This window comes from Bombina bombina, chromosome 5 (assembly GCF_027579735.1).
Source record: "Bombina bombina isolate aBomBom1 chromosome 5, aBomBom1.pri, whole genome shotgun sequence".
Taxonomy (NCBI): domain Eukaryota; kingdom Metazoa; phylum Chordata; class Amphibia; order Anura; family Bombinatoridae; genus Bombina; species Bombina bombina.
The window spans coordinates 959,303,709-959,324,797 of record NC_069503.1 but is presented as its reverse complement, the minus strand read 5'-3'; positions in this window follow the sequence as shown (position 1 = coordinate 959,324,797).

The following is a 21,089-nucleotide window of genomic DNA, read 5'->3' as shown; positions in this document are numbered from 1 at the left end:
CGCTACTTGACCCCCGGTATAAGAATAAAGTGACTGAAATGTTACCGAATTCCCGCAAGTCGGAAAGGATGGAGCAGTTCAAAAATAAATTAAAAAGTATGCTTTACACAGCGTATAAGGGTGATGTCACAGCACAACGGGAATCTAACAGGGGAAGAGATGAAAGTAATACTCCTCCTCCCACGACCAAGCCGGCAAGGATAGGACGCTTTCCAGACGTGTTGTTGATGAAGGACATGCGGACCTTTTTAACTCCTATGCATCGCTAGCCATGTCGCGAACTGTTCGCCGGAGAACAGTTCCCGGCGAACATAGCTTGCTCGCGTTCGTCGCTGTGGGCGAACATATGCGATGTTCGATCCGCCCCCTATGTGTCATCATTGAGGAAACTTTGACCCTGTATCTCACAGCCTTCTGACACATTTGATCCAATCAGCAGCAGACACTCCCTCACAGACCCTCCCAGCTCCTTGGCAGCAGCCATTTTAGATTCATTATGATCTTGCTTTCTTAGTGAGAGGAGCTTTAGTGTTGCTGCTGCTGACATTATAGGGAAATAGATAGCTAGGCTAGTGTATTTAGTGTCCACTACAGTCCTGAAGGACTCATCTAATCTCTGCTGTAAGGACAGCACCCCAAAAAGCCCTTTTTAGGGCTATAACTTCAGTGGGTTTTTTTTTTATTTGTAATTTTATTTGCATTTGCCTGGCTTTCAGCCTGTGTGTGAGGCTCACAGCATATACTGTGATTAGTGCCACCACTGATATCTGCTTAACATTAGTGTAAATTTAACAAACAAAACTTTTAAATCATTTTGCTAGTGTAATCTAATTTCATTTTCTATCAGGCCTGTGTGTTTCTGGCTTACACAGCATACTGTGGTTAATTGCTGTGCTAGCAGCCACCACTCATATCTGCTTAACATTATTTTAAATTTTTTAAAAAAACTTTTAAATCATTTTGCTACTTGCTAGTGTAATCTAATTTCATTTTCTATCAGGCCTGTGTGTTTCTGGCTTAGACAGCATACTGTGGTTAATTGCTGTGCTAGCAGCCACCACTCATATCTGCTTAACATTATTTTAAATTTAAAAAAAAACTTTTAAATCATTTTGCTAATGTAATATAATTTCATTTTCTATCAGGCCTGTGTGTCTGGCTTACACAGCATACTGTGGTTAATTGCTGTGCTAGCAGCCACCACTCATATCTGCTTAACATTATTTTAAATTTAAAAAAAAAAAACTTTTAAATCATTTTGCTAGTGTAATCTAATTTCATTTTCTATCAGGCCTGTGTGTTTCTGGCTTACACAGCATATTGTGGTTAATTGCTGTGCTAGCAGCCACCACTCATATCTGCTTAACGTTATTTTAAATTTTAAAAAAAAACTTTTAAATCATTTTGCTAATGTAATCTAATTTCATTTTCTATCAGGCCTGTGTGTCTGGCTTACACAGCATACTGTGGTTAATTGCTGTGCTAGCAGCCACCACTCATATCTGCTTAACATTATTTTAAATTAAAAAAAAACTTTTAAATCATTTTGCTAGTGTAATCTAATTTCATTTTCTATCAGGCCTGTGTGTCTGGCTTACACAGCATACTGTGATTAATTGCTGTGCTAGCAGCCACCACTCATATCTGCTTAACATTATTTTAAATTTAAAAAAAAACTTTTAAATCATTTTGCTAGTGTAATCTAATTTCATTTTCTATCAGGCCTGTGTGTTTCTGGCTTTCACAGCATACTGTGGTTAATTGCTGTGCTAGCAGCCACCACTCATATCTGCTTAACATTATTTTAAATTTAAAAAAAAAACTTTTAAATCATTTTGCTAGTGTAATCTAATTTCATTTTCTATCAGGCCTGTGTGTTTCTGGCTTACACAGCATATTGTTGTTAATTGCTGTGCTAGCAGCCACCACTCATATCTGCTTAACATTATTTTAAATAAAAATAAAAAAATTAAAATCATTTTGCTAGTGTAATCTAATTTCATTTTCTATCAGGCCTGTGTGTCTGGCTTACACAGCATACTGTGGTTAATTGCTGTGCTAGCAACCACCACTCATATCTGCTTAACATTATTTTAAATTTAAAAAAAACTTTTAAATAATTTTGCTAGTGTGATCTAATTTCATTTTCTATCAGACCTGTGTGTCAGGCTTACACAGCATACAACGTTGTTTAATTGCTGTGCCAGCAGCCACCACTCATATATGCTTAACATTATATAAAATTTAAAAAAAACTTTGAAATCATTTTGCTAGTGTAATCTAATTTCATTTTCTATCAGGCCTGTGTCTCAGGCTCACACAGCATATACTGTGGTTAACTGCTGTGCCCGCCACCACTCCAGCCACCACTCATAAACGTTATTGTAAATTAAAAAAAAAAAAAAAATAATTTTGCTAGTGTAATCTAATTTCATTTTCCATCAGGCCAGTGTGTCAGGCCCACATCATATAGTGTGATTAATAGCTCTTTTTTTCCACCACTTATATCTGGTGTAACATTAGTGTAATTTTTTAAAAAAAAAAATATTTTTTACATCAGTTCTCTTCTAGTGTTATTTAATATTAGTTGCCAGGCCAGCCAGGCTGCCATTAGTGCCAGCCTGTGTGTCAGGCTGCCAGCATATACTGTGCCTACTTCCATCCTCAGTGCCAGTCCACCACTCCTATCTGGTGTAACATTAGTTTAAATTTTGTAAAAAAAAACTTTTACATCAGTCTTCTAGTGTTACTTAATTTTAGTTTCCAGGCCAGCCTGCCACTAGTGCCAGCCTGTGTGTCAGGCTGCCAGCACATACTGTGCCTACTTCTATCCTGAGTGCCATCACTCCTATCTGTTGTAACATTAGTGTAACTTTTTTTAAAAACAATCTTTTACATCAGTCTGCTATTGTTATTTAATTGCAGTTGCCTGTCTGCCAGCGTGTGTGCCAGGCCCACTTTCCAACTAGTGCCACGAATCATATTTGTTAAAACAGTAGTGTAAATATTTAAAATAAAAACTTTTTTCACTGTGAATCATCAGTCTGCTAGTGCAATTGAATTGCAGTTGCCTGCCTGCCAGCATGTGTGCCAGGCCCACTTGCCAACTAGTGCCATGAATCATATTTGTTATAACAGTATTGTAAATATTTAAAATAAAAACTTTTTTGACTGAGAAACATCGGTCATCTAGTGTAATCTAATTGCAGTTGCCTTCCTCCCAGCGTGTAAGCCAGGCCCACTTGCCAACTAGTGCCACCAATCATATTTGTTATAACAGTAGTGTAAATATTTAAAAAAATATTTTTTGACTGTGAAAGATCAGTCTGCTAGTGTTTTAAAGCACGTTATTCCAAACAATTTAGGAATGTTAGGTGATTTAGGCCCTTTATGGGTTAAAAGCAGTCTCTGCATCAACTATGTAATTTTCCATGGGAGTTTTGCCATGGATCCCCCTCCAGCATGCCACAGTCCAGGTGTTAGTACCCTTGAAACAACTTTTCCATCACTATTGTGGCCAGAAAGAGTCCTTGTGGGTTTTAAAGTTTGCCTGCCTATTGAAGTAAATTTTTAAGTTCGCAACATCACTATGCATCGCCACAGCCCTTCGGGATCCAGCCTCCGAGAACGACTCAACCGACAGGTAGCAGACTACCTTGCATTAACTGCAGATCTCGACACTCTGAGGAGCGATGAACCCCTTGACTACTGGGTGTGCAGGCTTGACCTGTGGCCTGAGCTATCCCAATTTGCAATCGAACTTCTGGTCTGCCCCGCTTCAAGTGTCCTGTCAGAAAGGACCTTCAGTGCAGCAGGAGGTATTGTCACTGAGAAGAGAAGTCGCCTAGGTCAAAAAAGTCTTGATTATCTCACCTTTATTAAAATGAATGAGGGATGGATCCCGAAGGGACTGACATTGGGCGATACATTCGAGTAAAAAAGGCCTGATGAGATGAGCTGCCTTGGGCTAAAAATGGTCCACACGCTGCTGTATTTTATCTTCAAATGCCGGATGACTTGCGTGACTTATCCGCCAACAACTCGGGTTCAAGTCGCAATGTTTTAGGGCACTTTCTAACTGTCAAACAAATATCAATTTTTCTGGCCGCTGCTACAGCAGCGGCTGCAATAATACCTAATTTTTCAGGCATGTGTACTGTACATGCCTAATTTTTCTGGCCTCTGGTGCTGCACTGTGGCTTCAAAACCCAAACCAAAAAAAGGCACATAACAGGGATTAAACTGCCAAGAATACTACTACTTAACACACCACTCATATCTGGTGGCACAGTAGATTGCACGCGCAGTGCCCCAAATTTGAAGTAGGAGGACCGACCAAGCATCTTTTTCCATCTCCCGGTTCCTAAAAATTATCTCCGGATTCCTAAAAACGATGCCATACCTGTACTCGATTGTGCAAAAGGAAGTCATGGCATATTGGATCTTTCATGATGTCGTGCCTGTTGAGGGTCGGGGACCCTCGTATAAAAAGGCTGAAGGAGAACGACCTGTATTGGGTGTCCAAGCATCTTTTTCCATCTCCCGGTTCCTAAAATTCATGCCATATACACGTCCCCTGATAGGGGACGTAACAGGGATTAAACTGATAAGAATAGCACTAGTTAAAACACCACTCCTATCTGGTGGCACAGTAGATTGCACGCGGTGCTCTGACAAAATGCAGAAGGACATTTGGCAGACGGACATTTGGCAGACGGACATTTGGCAGGCGGACATTTGGCAGATGGACATTTGGCCGACAGGCAGAAAGCTAAAGAATGTTCTGATTTCGGCCAAGGGCAGATACACAGAGTGCTCTGTTCTAATCAGAGCCTCGGGCGGCGCAATCTATTGCATCTATTGATCTATGGGGAGTTTGCCGTTGTGCAAATGGACTGTTTGCGGTTTTTTGCGGTGCGTTAAACAGGGAGTTTGGTCTGTCACTGTGAAGCGGGCGTAACCCTTATACTACATGAACGATACAACATCATACCTGATGTTTTAAAGCACGTTATTCCAAACAATTTAGGAATTTTAGGTGATTTATGCCCTTTATGGATTAAAAACAGACTCTGCATCAACTATGTAATTCTCCATGGGAGTTTTGCCATGGATCCCCCTCCGGCATGCCATAGTCCAGGTGTTAGTCCCCTTGAAACAACTTTTCCATCACTTTTTTTGCGGCCAGAAAGAGTCTCTGTGGGTTTTAAAATTTGCCTGCCTATTGAAGTCAATGGCGGTTCGCCCGGTTCACCAGTTCGTGAACTTTTGCGGAAGTTCGCGTTCGCTGTTCGCAAACGCAACATTTTAGGTTTGCGACATCACTAATTATCAAATAACCCCTTCATTTCCAGCTGATATGGTGTATGACTGACACTCTCCCCCCTGAAAACAACACCTAACAGATATTATTCTGTTAATTCAAGGTGCGCTAAGCAGATGGAGCGCAATTAGTGTAGTTCTTCATGTATTTCTGTTCTATATTATTAATCATAATGGTTTACAGGGTTCAAAAAGCACTACATTTTACAGTAGTATTTTGGATTGCGCTCAAGCACAACACTTAACTCCCCACTTGTAATGAGTGAGCTGACAGCTACAAAGTTTCCGCCGTATGAAGATGCTCTTGTTAGAATTTTAAACCATCCACTTTTATTACCAGATTGTGCATTATTCTTTGCATAAGACTGAGCACAAAATAACTCATCCTGAACTATCAAGTTCGCTCTTCTTGTAATTTAACCCAAGGAGTATAGAAACTCTTCAACACATATACTGACAAATTTGTCTTGGAATCATTACTAGAATATTGGACTAAAGTGCAAAAATATTTTTTTAAAGTGCAATACATGTAAATCACATTAAAGGACTTGATTAAAAATATAATTTGTGCACCAATTTACAGGTAGTTTTATCAAACAGAAAGTGAGCCTTTTGCCTGATTTTGTGACAAAATTGATACACAAAAATGTTTTTTAACTATTGAGTGATATGATACACGTTTTCACCTAATACACTCACAGTTTTTTCTTATTCTGCAAGTCATGTATAATCATATTCCTCAATAAAGGAACTACTAACACCTCTTTCTATGCACCACCTCTATAGCCACAAGAAAATGGAAAGCACCTGAAATTTTTCCAAGTTACAATACAATGAGAACATTAATAACTGAAAAAACATTTTTCATTTTGAATTTACGTATATTATATTAATTATATGCCTCAGCTGACATCAACAAGTATATTATTATTATTATTATTATACTTTATTTATGAAGCGCCAACATATTCCTCAGCGTTGTCCATGGATACAATTCATTTAAATAAAACAATACAAGACTTGTAAGAGACAGGACAAAATTTACAAACACATACAGGAGGGATTGAGGGCCCTATTCCTGTGGGAATTTACAATCTAGAAGAGTAGGAGGTTGAGAAACAGGAGGTCTGGACTGCAAGATTTGGAAAGTTGTTATACAGAGTTAGATGAGGGAAATGTTAGGTAAGTGAAGTTAATTTATTATTGAGTTGGGTGGTAGGCTTCCCTGAACAGAAAAGTCTTCAGGGAACATTTAAAGGAAGAAATATTAGGGCAAAGCCTGACAGCACGAGGGAGAGTGTTCCAGAGGGTAGGTGCTGCACGACAGAAGTCCTGCAGTCTAGCATGAGAGGAGGTGATATTTGCGGATGCAAGGAGCAGGTCATTGTTGGATCTTAGTGGACGGGCTGGAGTATACTTGTGTATTAGAGAGGATAGGTAGAGGGGAGTGGCATTGGTGAGAGCTTTGTATGTAAGGGTGAGAATTTTGAATTTAATTCTGATGTAAATGGGGAACCAATGAAGGGACTCGCAGAGAGGTTCAGTGGATACAGATCGATGGGAAAGGTGGATCAGCCTGGCAGAGGCATTTAGGATGGATTGAAGGGGGGAGAGACGGGAAAGAGGAAGGCCAGCGAGTAGGTTATTGCAGTAGTCAAGTCGGGAGATAACAAGGGAGTGGATTATTTGCTTTGTGGTGTCAGTGCTCAGAAAAGGGCGAATTTTGGAAATATGCTAATGAAATAATGCTAAGATTGTTTTTTATTATCAAACAATGTGATACAGAAACAATGTCTTATAATGTATAAATTCTAAGTAAAAAGGATAAAGAAGGATAAACTTTCCTTGCGATATTGTCCGGATAAATGCAGCCTGCTCCGGTGTCTCCAATACCGTGTAAGGAATAAATAGCTCAAGTATGGCGGCGCTTTCTATTCTAGACTCTGGGGTTTTACTTTCCAGGCAAAATCTTCAATCAGCAGAACCTCAATGAAGAGACAACCAATCATTTGTATATATTTTTTTAATATTTAAAATGTAATGTTTCAATAATGCGCTTTAAGATTACTACGTTTTCATGTGCGCTAACCAGACCGCGTTAAGATCTAAACCATGAAACACAATGCACAAAACATTCCTATGTTCTTCATATAAAAAATGTTTTACTTTTTATTATTAAAGGGACATTAAACCCATACTTTTTCTTTCCTGATTCAAAAAAAGAATACAGTTTTAAACAACATTCAAATTTACTTATATTATTTCATTTGCTTCATTCTTCAGATATCCTTTGTTGAAGAAATAACAATGCATATGGGTGAGCCAATCACATGAGGCATCAATGTGCAGCCACCAATCAGCAGCTACTGAGCCTATTTAGATTTGCTTTTCCGCAAAGAATATCAAGAGAATGAAGCAAATTAGATAACAGAAGTTGGAAAGTTGTTTAAAATTGCATGCTCTTTCTAAATCATGAAAGAAAAAAATTGGGTTTCATGTCCATTTAAATACATATTTCTATATATATCTGACACTGTTTATGTGAAATAGATATCTATAGAAATAGATATATAGGTATATACAGATATATATATATATATATATATATATATATATATATATATATATATATATATATATATATATATATATATAAATATGTTTGTGTGTGTGTTTATATAAGAATAAATAGAACATAAACTTTGGAGAACATTGGAATGTTAGCACTCTTAAATATATGCGTTTGGGTTAGAGCGCGAGTATGGGGGTTAAGTTTTTTTTAAGTTTTTTTTACGTTTCATTGAATTCTATGGGAGAAAAAGCTAATTCAGTGCAATCATTTTTTGCATGTGTCGGGTTTATGCTTGTGCAAAAACGTTTTACTTTCAACTTAATATGACGCATGCAAAAACCCTCCATCTAGCAACATTAACACACAAACACTAAATAGCACTCCACTAGTAATCTAGCTCTTTATGTTTATGATAACATAAATGCATTTTCATAGAAAAATATTTTCAAGATGCACTATTTAAATAAAGTCTTATATATTTACATATATATATATATATATATATATATATATATATATATATATATATTTTATTATATTATTAAAAAATGTATCAAAAACAATTGCTCAAGTATGGTAGCACTGTCTATTCCAGGCTCTGGGGCTTTACTTTTCAGGCATGAGTTCCGTATCAGGTCCTGCTACTCATCACTAGTGATGTTGCGATCCTAAAAATTTCGGTTTTCGAACTCCGAACGCGAACTCCCGCAAAAGTTCGTGAAACGGCGAACCGGGCGAACCCCTATTGACTTCAATGGGCAGGCTAATTTTAAAACCCACAGGGACTCTTTCTGGCCACAATAGTGATGGGAAAGTTGTTTCAAGGGTACTAACACCTGGACTGTGGCATGCCGGAGGGGGACCCATGGCAAAACTCCCACGGAAAATTACATAGTTGATGCAGAGTCTGGTTTTAATCCATAAAGGGAATAAATCACCTAACATTCCTAAATTGTTTGGAATAACGTGCTTTAAAACATCAGGTATGATGTTGTATCGATCAGGTAGTGTAAGGGTTACGCCTGCTTCACAGTGACAGACCAAACTCCTGCAGCGGGTACAACATCATCATCATCACACCGTACGTCCATGTGTGTATTGCTGCCTGACTGAGACATATCCCTGTTAGCAAGCAGGCAACTGCAATTAGATTACACAAGCAGACTGATGTTTCACAGTCAAAAAGTTTTTTTTTTAAATTTACACTAGTGTTACACCAGATATGAGTGGGGCCACTGGGCAAGTGGGTACAGTATACGCTGTGAGCCTGGCACACACGCTGGCAGGCAGGCAACTGCAATTAGATTACACTAGCAGACTGATGTTTCACAGTCAAAAAAGTTTTTTTTTTAAATTTACACTACTCTTACACCATATATGAGTGGGGCCACTGGGCAAGTGGGCAACTGCAATTAGATTACACAAGCAGACTGATGTTTCACAGTCAAAAAAGTTTTTTTTTTAAATTTACACTACTGTTACAGCAGATATGAGTGGTGGCACTGGGCAAGTGGGCCTGGCACACACGCTGGCAGGCAGGCAACTGCAATTAGATTACACAAGCAGACTGATGTTTCACAGTCAAAAAAGTTTTTTTTTTTAAATTTACACTACTGTTACAGCAGATATGAGTGGTGGCACTGGGCAAGTGGGCCTGGCACACACGCTGGCAGGCAGGCAACTGCAATTAGATTACACAAGCAGACTGATGTTTCACAGTCAAAAAAGTTTTTTTTTTTAAATTTACACTACTCTTACACCAGATATGAGTGGGGCCACTGGGCAAGTGGGCAACTGCAATTAGATTACACAAGCAGACTGATGTTTCACAGTCAAAAATTTTTTTTTTTTTAAATTTACACTACTGTTACAGCAGATATGAGTGGTAGCACTGGGCAAGTGGGCAACTGCAATTAGATTACACAAGCAGACTGATGTTTCACAGTCAAAAATGTTTGTTTTTTTAAATGTACACTACTGTTACAGCAGATATGAGTGGTGGCACTGGGCAAGTGGGCCTAGCACACATGATGGCAGGCAGGCAACTGCAATTAGATTACACTAGCAGACTGATGTTTCACAGTCAAAAAAGTTTTTTTTTTTTTTTTTAAATTTACACTACTGTTACACCAGATATGAGTGGTGGCACTGGACAAGTGGGCCTGGCACACACGCTGGCAGGCAGGCAACTGCAATTAGATTACACTAGCAGACTGATGTTTCACAGTCAAAAAAGTGTTTTTTTTTTTAAATTTACACTACTGTTACACCAGATATGAGTGGTGGCACTGGGCAAGTGGCCTGGCAGGAAGGCAACTGCAATTAGATTACACAGGAAAAAAATAAATGATGTTCTAGCCCTAAAAAGGGCTTTTTGGGGTGCTGTCAGGCAGGCAACTGCAATTAGATTACACTAGCAGACTGATGTTTCACAGTCAAAAAAGTTATTTTTTTAAATTTACACTACTGTTACAGCAGATAAGAGTGGTGGCACTGGGCAAGTGGGCCTGGCACACACGCTGGCAGGCAGGCAACTGCAATTAGATTACACAAGCAGACTGATGTTTCACAGTCAAAAAAGTTGTTTTTTTTAAATTTACACTACTCTTACACCAGATATGAGTGGTGGCACTGAGCAAGTGGGCACAGTATACGCTGTGAGCCTGACACACACGCTGGCAGGCAGGCAACTGCAATTAGATTACACAGGAAAAAAAAAAAGCAGACTGATGTTCTAGCCCTAAAATGGGCTTTTTGGGGTGCTGTCCTTACAGCAGAGATCAGATGAGTCCTTCAGAACTGTAGTGGACACTGAATACACTAGCCTAGCTATCGATTTCCCTATTAAATCAGCAGCAGCAACACTGTCCCTCCTCTCACTAAGAATGCAGCTTCCGAATGAATCTAAAATGGATGCTGTCCAGGAGCTGGGAGGGTCTGGGAGGGAGGGTCTGCTGCTGATTGGCTGGAATGTGTCTGCAGACTGTGAGATACAGGGTCAAAGTTTACTCAATGATGACAAATAGGGGGCGGATCGAACATCGCATATGTTCGCCCGCCGCGGCGAACGCAAACATGCTATGTTTGCCGGGAACTATTCGCCGGCGAACTATTCGCGACATCACTAATTACCAGCTGACTCTTTATTGGAGGGTGTTATAGACAAACAACCAAATATAGTTTATAAAAAGAATAGAGATCTAAAAAGTATTATAGCCCCTTCAAAGTTAAAATGTAAACAAACAAATAAACCCAGTCAAAATTCTAATTGGTTAACATTAAAAAATGGCACCTATAAATGCCATAGAAAAGATGGTTGTATGTGCACTATGATTGACAAAACTACTGAGTACACAATAAATTGGAATAGAACAAAAAAATTGGACTTTAATTGTAGGACAACATGCAATTCCACATTCGTTGTGTACCAACTGACCTCTTTTTGTGGACTGATATATATAGGTCGCACAAAGAGAAAGATAAAAAGAAGAGTATATGAACATCTAAACAACATTCAGAATGGGTTAGAAGGGCACAGTGTTTCTCGCCATTGTAAATATAAACATAACTGTAAGAGTGAGGGCATTACAGTTAAAGTATTAGAATTTATAGAAATAAACACTACAGACCGTCTATTAAAGATAAGACAAGCTTAAACTAGGTGGATACACATATTGAGTAGCATGTCCCCTAATGGGTTAAATATAGATATTTATTTACAAGCGTTTATGATTTAGTTTTAAGACCATTATTCAGTTAAAATAAATATAGGTGTTTTGGTCACTATTACAATCCCCCCTAAAAAATGTATTTCTTGTCTTATTGCGTTTATTATGCAGTATCTCCATTTCATAATGCATGTTCCCATTAAAAATCAATTTAACATTTATTAAGTCCAAGATCTTAGCAAATCTAAAATATCAAATAATCACTAGTTTATAAGATCACAATTTGAGTAGAAAGTTGTGAGTAAGGAATTTCTTAAATTAAGATATGAATTTTATTTCCGATATATAATGATTTGTTAGATAGTATTAACGGTTAAATATATATGTGGCTTGATTTTAGTGTTTTTAATTAGTGTAGCGTAATTTTAACCTTAGATAAACTAACATTTTGCGTAAATATATTAATTCATTTTAGAGGTATTTTTAATCTCAGATAAAATAACATTCATTTTAAAGGTATTTTATATTTGTTTCATATGTACGATGGTTTTAAGAATATTTTAATAGAGTACATCTCATGCTATCATTGGTGTTCACATAGTGAGCTGTTCGTCTATGTCAAGTATTTTAAACATATGATCAAATGTGATTAGCATATGGGTAATATAGTTATGACATTGATAAATGCAATAGATAAAGTGTACATTTAGAAACTTTGTTACGAACCAATAAGTGTCAAGCTTGGTCTGGTATATTGTAATACCGTATTAAGCTGTCAGTCAAGCCATGGAGGAGGGCCATGACAAAACCCGGCAAATTTAAAAATCCTTCCGGTTTGTGAAAAAGACATTCCGATATCATCTGTTGACAAAGTCCGCCCGAGTAGCGGATGAAACGCATTCAGAGGAAATAACTGTATTTGGAAACCTGCAGTTAAAGAACCGAGCGTTAAAGTACCTGCACATAGTGCGAGTGGAAAGAGACCAGACCCACACAAACGAGGGCTCCACCTAAAGACCAACACTGGCTAACATCTGATCAGAAAGATTGGATTATCTTTTATACAAGGCTTTTATTCATTGCAATAGTGTATGTCTTCTGTGTTCATATAATAAAAAGATACGTTAAGTCGCTGTTGCGCCTGTCCCCTTCTTTTCCTCTTTATATATTGTAGGTAAATAATTTTCTTTAATTTTTTAGGAAAATCTTTGTAACATTTTGTAAAAACCAGCAATGGTATGGTATGTAATGGGGGGGGCGCAAAATTTATCCTCGCCTGTGTGGCCAAAAATCCTAGAACCGGCCCTGCTTGCCCTCCCAAAGGGATTCCAATCCTCAAAAGAGCGAAGCTCTGGGGCAAGGGGCGTTTGAAGCTGCCGGGGGTAAAGTGTTCCGGCGGGTGCTGGATGCAAGGCCGGCCGGTAGTTCCCGGGACCCGGCCGGTTGGAGAGGGATAGATCGATCAGAGACCAGCTCTTCCAAGAACAGGTTTACACACAAAATCTCACAAAAGGAAAAGTCAGGGAGATCACGGTTTCTCTGAGGAGCCCAAAACCGCCAAGAAACAAGGGGGTTGAGGTAGTAGGGGGTAGGGGTTTAACCCTTGCAGCCCAGTATCCGCGACAGCATCTGTGTTTGCTAAAACTGAACTATGTTTATTCTATATTTAAATTATGGGATTTTATATATTTATTTATTTTTTTAGTAAAATGCCAAAAGTTTGTCTGTGGTAATGTGACAGCCATTTGTTATTGTTATTTATATGTGAAAATATGTGTGTAGTGGCAGTTAGGTCACACAGGCATTATTTGAAGTGTTCCAACACAGAAATACTGACAAGTGGCAACGTCAGCGATGTTTTTCTGACATACGGCTTACCATTATATCCTAAGGGAGACACCGCCACTCGCTGGTACTTTGCTGCTCCCCCCTTTTTATCCCAATATAATATTGATGCTTTGAATATCGGGGCCAAAGAGAGGAGAGGAAGGATATGGAAAAAAGGATAACATACTAGCAAGTCAGCACATAGCTCTTGTAATCTATTTAGTATTTGGCAACAAAATAATTAAAATTTCGCCATAGGCAGCAAAACATTGCACATGAAAATGGCAATTTAAGATGCTTTTAAAATATTTGTTATGTATGCAGATATTTTGCAATTTAGTGCTTAATGGTTGAAATATATTATACATTTATACAAAAATTAGTTTCATGTTCCTTTACTCTACATTATTGGAGGAAAGCACTTTAACACCAAAAATAACAAAAACTAAATACAATTGGATGCCACGAGTGAGCAAGAAGCAAAGCTCAACACAATTGAAAAATAAATAGTGTTGTGAGACGCAAATAAAAAAAACACCTAGGTCAATCACTTCTAAAGTAAAAAGAGGAAATTGTGTTTTGTATCCAATCATTATTTTGTTAATACTCAGAAGGCAATTCGGATGTGTATCAAAGCACTTAATGGATTTTAACACCTTCAAAAGCTTTCTTTAACACTGATACAATTTAACTTGACCTGTACATCAAGATTTCTTTAAGAGTATATCTTGAATACATTTCCCAAAGGTTGGTTCAAACAAAACCCTACATCAGTTCCCTTGCTTTGTTCTTTCATACTGTGTAATGCACAGATAGTTTTAGCACAGCATGTGGTTGCTGAGCGTTTGATCCGTCAGCTTTTAAAAAAATTGAAATGATGAATAAAAGAAAAAGCTGGAATATAAAACGTAAAATTAGTGCTTATAGGAATCACAAGGCATAAAGTTGCTCTTTGTATATTACACTATGAGAGGTCAGCATTTATGTAAGTGTAGTAACTATTCAGCCTGGTGAGTACATTGTAAAATGGTTTAATTGGGTCACTCATCTCCAGCCAGTCTTAAATACATTCCATTTCAAATTAGACCATCAGTATTATACCCAGATTAACTTTTTAATGTGCTATAAATTAGTGTGACACATCTATTCCATTTATATTTGTAAAACACCTTTCTTCGGAAATGGAATACACATTTCTCATATACTATTATGTTTCTGCTAAAAGAAACAATGCACTTTGGAATAAATCTTGTGGACTCCTTGTAATGCTATTTTTTTTTCTTCAGATTTTTTCAAAACATTATAAGAATATTTAGCTTTCAGAAAATTGGCGTTACAAAATATCATTAGCCTTTTTTATTTCACATACAGCACAATACATAAATAATGTTGGCAGCATTATTTTCCAGAACATAAGGCACTTCTTCAGGAGCAACAAAAATACGTGGATAAAGAAACAATTGTTTTACAAACCAATATAAAACGTCTGTTTTATGAAAATAATAGGTTGCAGCAGATGTAATGCTATTTCATTTAAATGTGTTTAAATTATATTATGCTGACAAATGGCTAAATTCAAACGTTCTTTCTGACTAGCCAGAGAGCAAATTTATAAAAGTATATTAACTGAAAATGTGTGTGCTTGTGTGTTTCTGTATATAATATGAAGTTAAGAAAAGTAGACAAAAAAGGGACAGGCGAACCCGCAACTCAAATATTACAACTCAAATATACACACATAACATTGCACTTACTAGAGGTAAGTTCAAATTGAGCCTTCTTAAAAATCCTTTCGGAAGGTTCTCTGTGTACACTTTAAGGTTCCTTTAGTATGATCGAGTTTCCGCGTTGGTAATTGGATGGGGCCTTTCACTGATGGTATTCTAAGCTCAGACTTGCCCTCCTTGACTCTTACTTGGACCTCCTAAGCCTTAAAGCTCAACCCTCCTGAACGCATTTCGTTTGCACTCGGGCAGACTTTTTCAACAGGTTGCTAGAATGTGCCTAGTTTCCAGAATAGCTTCTTTTAAAATTACCGGGCTTGCCTTGAGGACCTGCCCACAGTATTCACAAGCTGTTTCTATTGGTCTATGAGTCCGTGCATATACAATATTACAGCTGGATTTTAAACTAGTACATTGTGCCGGATATTTGATACATAAGTGGCATGCTAAAGTTAACAATGGATGCGATAATCAATATTGCGACCATACTAATTTGCGCTCATATTACAAGCTGAAAGTAAACGGGTGTGCTTGAGTGCAAATCTTGTTTGCGCTCAAGCACACACGTTTACTTTCAGCTTGTAATATTGGGTTAGCGCGAATAAAGACCTTGGGCCTAGTTATCAAGCCGTCAACCTCAAATACGCTGCGTATTCCGCAGCGTATTTGTGGCGAGGCTGATACGCCTTAGTTATCAAAGGCTCGAGACCGGCAAAAGTAGAATTTTGTGACGTAAGCTTCGATCCGCCGGACTCAGTCCGACACAGATCGATTCTTACGTCACTCCAGATGTTCCGCACACAAGTGCGGCACATTCTCACTACTTTTGCTAGCTATCAAAAAACTAGCAGGTACGCTCGGCACTTTTACGGCTGCTGACAGACATCCCATTGATTTCTATGGGAGCTGTCTACACCTAACACCCTAACATGTACCCCGAGTCTAAACACCACTAATCTGACCCCCCCTACACCGCCGCAACTAAATAAAGTTATTACCCCCTAAACCGCCGCTCCCGGAGCCCACCGCAAGCTACTCTATACATATTAACCCCTAAACCGCCGCTCCCTGAACCCGCCGCAACCTATATTAAATGTATTAACCCCTATCCTGCCCCCCCTACACCGTCGCCACCTATAATACATTTATTAACCCCTAATCTGCCCCCCCTACACCGTCGCCACCTATAATAAATAAATTTATTAACCCCTATCCTGCCCCCCACTACGCCGCCGCCACTGTAATAAAATTATTAACCCCTAAACCTAACCCTAACGCCCCCTAACTTAAATATTAATTAAATAAATCTAAATAAATTAACTCTTATTAACTAAATGAATCCTATTTAAAACTAAATACTTACCCTAATATAGCTACAATATAAATAATAATTATATTCTAGCTATCTTAGGATTTATTTTTATTTTACAGGTACCTTTCAATTTATTTTAACCATGTACAATAGCTATTAAATAGTTATTAACTATTTAATAGCTTACCTAGCTAAAATAAAGAGAAATGTACCTGTGAAATAAATCCTAACCTAAGTTACAATTACACCTAACACTACACTATACTTTAATAAATTATTCCTATTTAAAAATAAATACTTACCTGTAAAATAAACCCTAAGATAGCTACAATGTAATTAATAATTATATTATAGCTATCTTAGGATTTATATTTATTTTACAGGTAACTTTGTATTTATTTTAGCTAGTTAGAATAGTTATTAAATAGTTATTAACTATTTAATAACTACCTAGCTAAAAGAAATACGAAATTACCTGTAAAATAAATCCTAACTTAAGTTACAATTAAACCTAATACTACACTATCATTAAATTAACTAAATAAACTACCTACAAATAACTACAATGAAATACAATTACATAAACTAACTAAAGTACAAAAAATAAAAAAAGTTAAGTTACAAAAAATAAAAAATTAAGTTACAAACATGTTAAAAATATTACAACAATTTCAAGCTACTTACACCTAATCTAAGCCCCCTAATAAAATAACAAACCCCCCCCAAATAAAAAAAATCCCTACCCTATTCTAAATTACATAAATTTCAAAGCTCTTTTACCTTACCAGCCCTTAAAAGGGCCATTTGTGGGGGCATGCCCCAAAAAGTTCAGCTCTTTTGCCTGTAAAATAAAAATACAACCCCCCCCCAACATTAAAACCCACCACCCACATACCCCTAATCTAACCCAAACCCCCCTTACAAAAACCTAACACTAATCCCCTGAAGATCATCCTACCTTGAGTCGTCTTCACTCAGCCGAGCCACCGATGGAACTGAAGAGGACATCCGGAGCGGAAGAAGTTAATCCTCCAAGCGGCACTGAAGAAATCTTCCATCCGATGAAGTCATCATCCAGGCGGCGCTGAAGAAGTCTTCGATCCGGCCGATGTCATCTTCAAAGAGGCGCTGAAGAGGTCTTCTATCCGGGCGAAGTCATCTTCCAAGCCGGGTCTTGAATCTTCCTTCCGCCGACGCGGAACCACCTTCTTCACCGACGGACTACGACGAATGACGGCTCCTTTAAGGGACGTCATCCAAGATGGCGTCCCCTCAATTCCGATTGGCTGATAGGATTCTATCAGCCAATCGGAATTAAGGTAGGAAAATCTGATTGGCTGATGGAATCAGCCAATCAGATTCAAGTTCAATCCGATTGGCTGATCCAATCAGCCAATCAGATTGAGCTCGCATTCTATTGGCTGATCGGAACAGCCAATAGAATGCGAGCTCAATCTGATTGGCTGATTCCATCAGCCAATCAGATTTTCCTACCTTAATTCCGATTGGCTGATAGAATCCTATCAGCCAATCGGAATTGAGGGGACGCCATCTTGGATGACGTCCCTTAAAGGAGCCGTCATTCGTCGTAGTCCGTCGGTGAAGAAGGTAGTTCCGCGTCGGCGGAAGGAAGATTCAAGACCCGGCTTGGAAGATGACTTCGCCCGGATAGAAGACCTCTTCAGCGCCTCTTTGAAGATGACATCGGCCGGATCAAAGACTTCTTCAGCGCCGCCTGGATGATGACTTCATCGGATGGAAGATTTCTTCAGCGCCGCTTGGAGGATTAACTTCTTCCGCTCCGGATGTCCTCTTCAGTTCCATCGGTGGCTCGGCTGAGTGAAGACGACTCAAGGTAGGATGATCTTCAGGGGATTAGTGTTAGGTTTTTGTAAGGGGGGTTTGGGTTAGATTAGGGGTATGTGGGTGGTGGGTTTTAATGTTGGGGGGGGTTGTATTTTTATTTTACAGGCAAAAGAGCTGAACTTTTTGGGGCATGCCCCCACAAATGGCCCTTTTAAGGGCTGGTAAGGTAAAAGAGCTTTGAAATTTATGTAATTTAGAATAGGGTAGGGATTTTTTTTATTTTGGGGGGGTTTGTTATTTTATTAGGGGGCTTAGATTAGGTGTAAGTAGCTTAAAATTGTTGTAATATTTTTAACATGTTTGTAACTTAATTTTTTATTTTTTGTAACTTAGCTTTTTTTATTTTTTGTACTTTAGTTAGTTTATGTAATTGTATTTCATTGTAGTTCTTTGTAGGTAGTTTATTTAGTTAATTTAATGATAGTGTAGTATTAGGTTTAATTGTAACTTAAGTTAGGATTTATTTTACAGGTAATTTTATATTTCTTTTAGCTAGGTAGTTATTAAATAGTTAATAACTATTTAATAACTATTCTAACTAGCTAAAATAAATACAAAGTTACCTGTAAAATAAATATAAATCCTAAAATAGCTAGAATATAATTATTATTTATATTGTAGCTATATTAGGGTTTATTTTAAAGGTAAGTATTTAGTTTTAAATAGGATTCATTTAGTTAATAAGAGTTAATTTATTTAGATTTATTTAATTAATATTTAAGTTAGGGGGGCGTTATGGTTAGGGTTAGACTTAGGTTTAGGGGTTAATCATTTTATTACAGTGGCGGCGGCGTAGTGGGGGGCAGGATAGGGGTTAATAAATTTATTAGAGGTTGCGGCGGGTTCATGGAGCGGCGGTTTAGGGGTTAAACTATTTATTTAGTTGCGGAGAGGTGCGGGATCAGCAGGATAGGGGTTAATAATTTTATAATAGAGGGCGACGGTATAGGGGGGGCAGGATAGGGGTTACTAGGTATAATGTAGGTGGCAGCGGTGTCCGGGAGCGGCGGTTTAGGGGTTAATACATTTATCAGAGTTGCGGCAGGGTCTAGGAGCGGCGGTTTAGGGGTTAGTAACTTTATTGAGTTGCGGGGGGCTCCGGGGGCGCCGGTATAGGGGGTAGAACAGTGCAGTTTAGTGTGAGTGCTTAGTGACAGGCTAGCAATAAAGCTGGGAAAAAGCCGAAGGGCAGCGAGATCGGATGAGTGATAACTGTCACAGTCCGCTGCTCATCGCCCCGCGGCTTTTTGACAGCTTTATTTGATAACTTAGGCGTATTTTTTCAGGTCCGCGGCGGCGAAGGTAGGCGAGCTTAGGCGGACGTATTGGGCCGGCGAAGCCAGAAAAGTAGACGGCTTGATAACTAGCCCCCAGAGTGTAGGTGTAAAAAAAAAAAGTGCACCAAACACAACATGAATACATTAAAATAAAGTGTAACACTCATATTTAGACTTTCTAATAAAGAATATATTCATATATTAATAATTTATTTTTATAAGGGTTAAAAGGTATATGGTATATGACAAGGTATTTGACTGGAAAGGGCTATACACAGATTTTTATTTATGTCTTTATATATGTTTTATATATATATGCATAAATGTATACACATTTGTATTTATGTGTGTGGGTATATATATATATATATATATATATATATATTGTTACGGTTGCCTCCAGGCTAGCTGGAAGTTGGACCGTAGAAAAGGATGCTCCTAGCGCTCACCAAAGGAGCAGCAGCCCCGTAGTCACTATAACTACTGCGTAGCCACCATACGTAATGCAGACTCTACGGACCACCGCTGCTGGGCTGGTATCTCGCCGTCTGCTCTGCGCCCTGGACCTACGACCAGGCTCCAGTAGGTGAACCTCTTCCTGCTGTAGAGCGAAGCAGGATCAGGAACAAGAGCTCTTACAGGAGCTCAGTAGCTAAGGGAGTATGAAGAGCATAGCAATCCCTGTAGTGATTATAGCTGGCCCCTACAAACATGAGTCAAAGCTGCAAGTTAGAGGGTCAGAATAGGTCTGATGTGCTTGAACACACAGCCTGGTTTTTATTGAGGTTACATGCAAAAAAGACACTCTCAGGGGGAGGCATAAAATCCCCAATCACACATTTGATGCATTTAGATAGAGAGACAATGCCCTTTGACAGGCCATAACAGCAGATAACATTACACACAAGAAAACAATGCAGTCCACCTTATCACTACTAGCAGTCTGATTAGACAATGGGAATGTTTTTCACTAAACTTAATTAGAGCTGATCCCAGCAAACTTGTATTTAGAATGCTTCTTGAAGCTGAACAAAGTTATCTCTTTAGTTCTGACCGAAGGGTCTGTCACATAGCGCTTAATGGCACACAATGAAAACCAATGTCTCTGTAACAGTGCTCCCCCTCTGTGGAACACTCTGCCTGTGTGGCACCTGGCTCAGCAAGTCCCATTGAACCAAGTGGGAGAAAGCCAGGGAAAAGCTATTTTACAGGTCTGGGGACATAGTCTTAAAGAGGCATTGTTCACCAAAGTCACAATATGTCCCCAGACGGTTCTTAAAGGGCCATACACACCCAATAAAAGTTCATATGTTCTCAGGGGCACAATCTTCCAGGGGCCATAGTCATGAGGAAGGAGGCTGGCAAATAGGCTTCTCCATGATCCATGGAAGCAGGGCAATTTTTCATTTAAAGGGCCAGTTACAAATAGCAGTTTGTAACATATCTCCCCTTTTAGAGGGAGACTAACCAGGCACCTGACCTTCTGTCGGTCAGTGCCTAAGTTAGTCTTGCAACCCACCC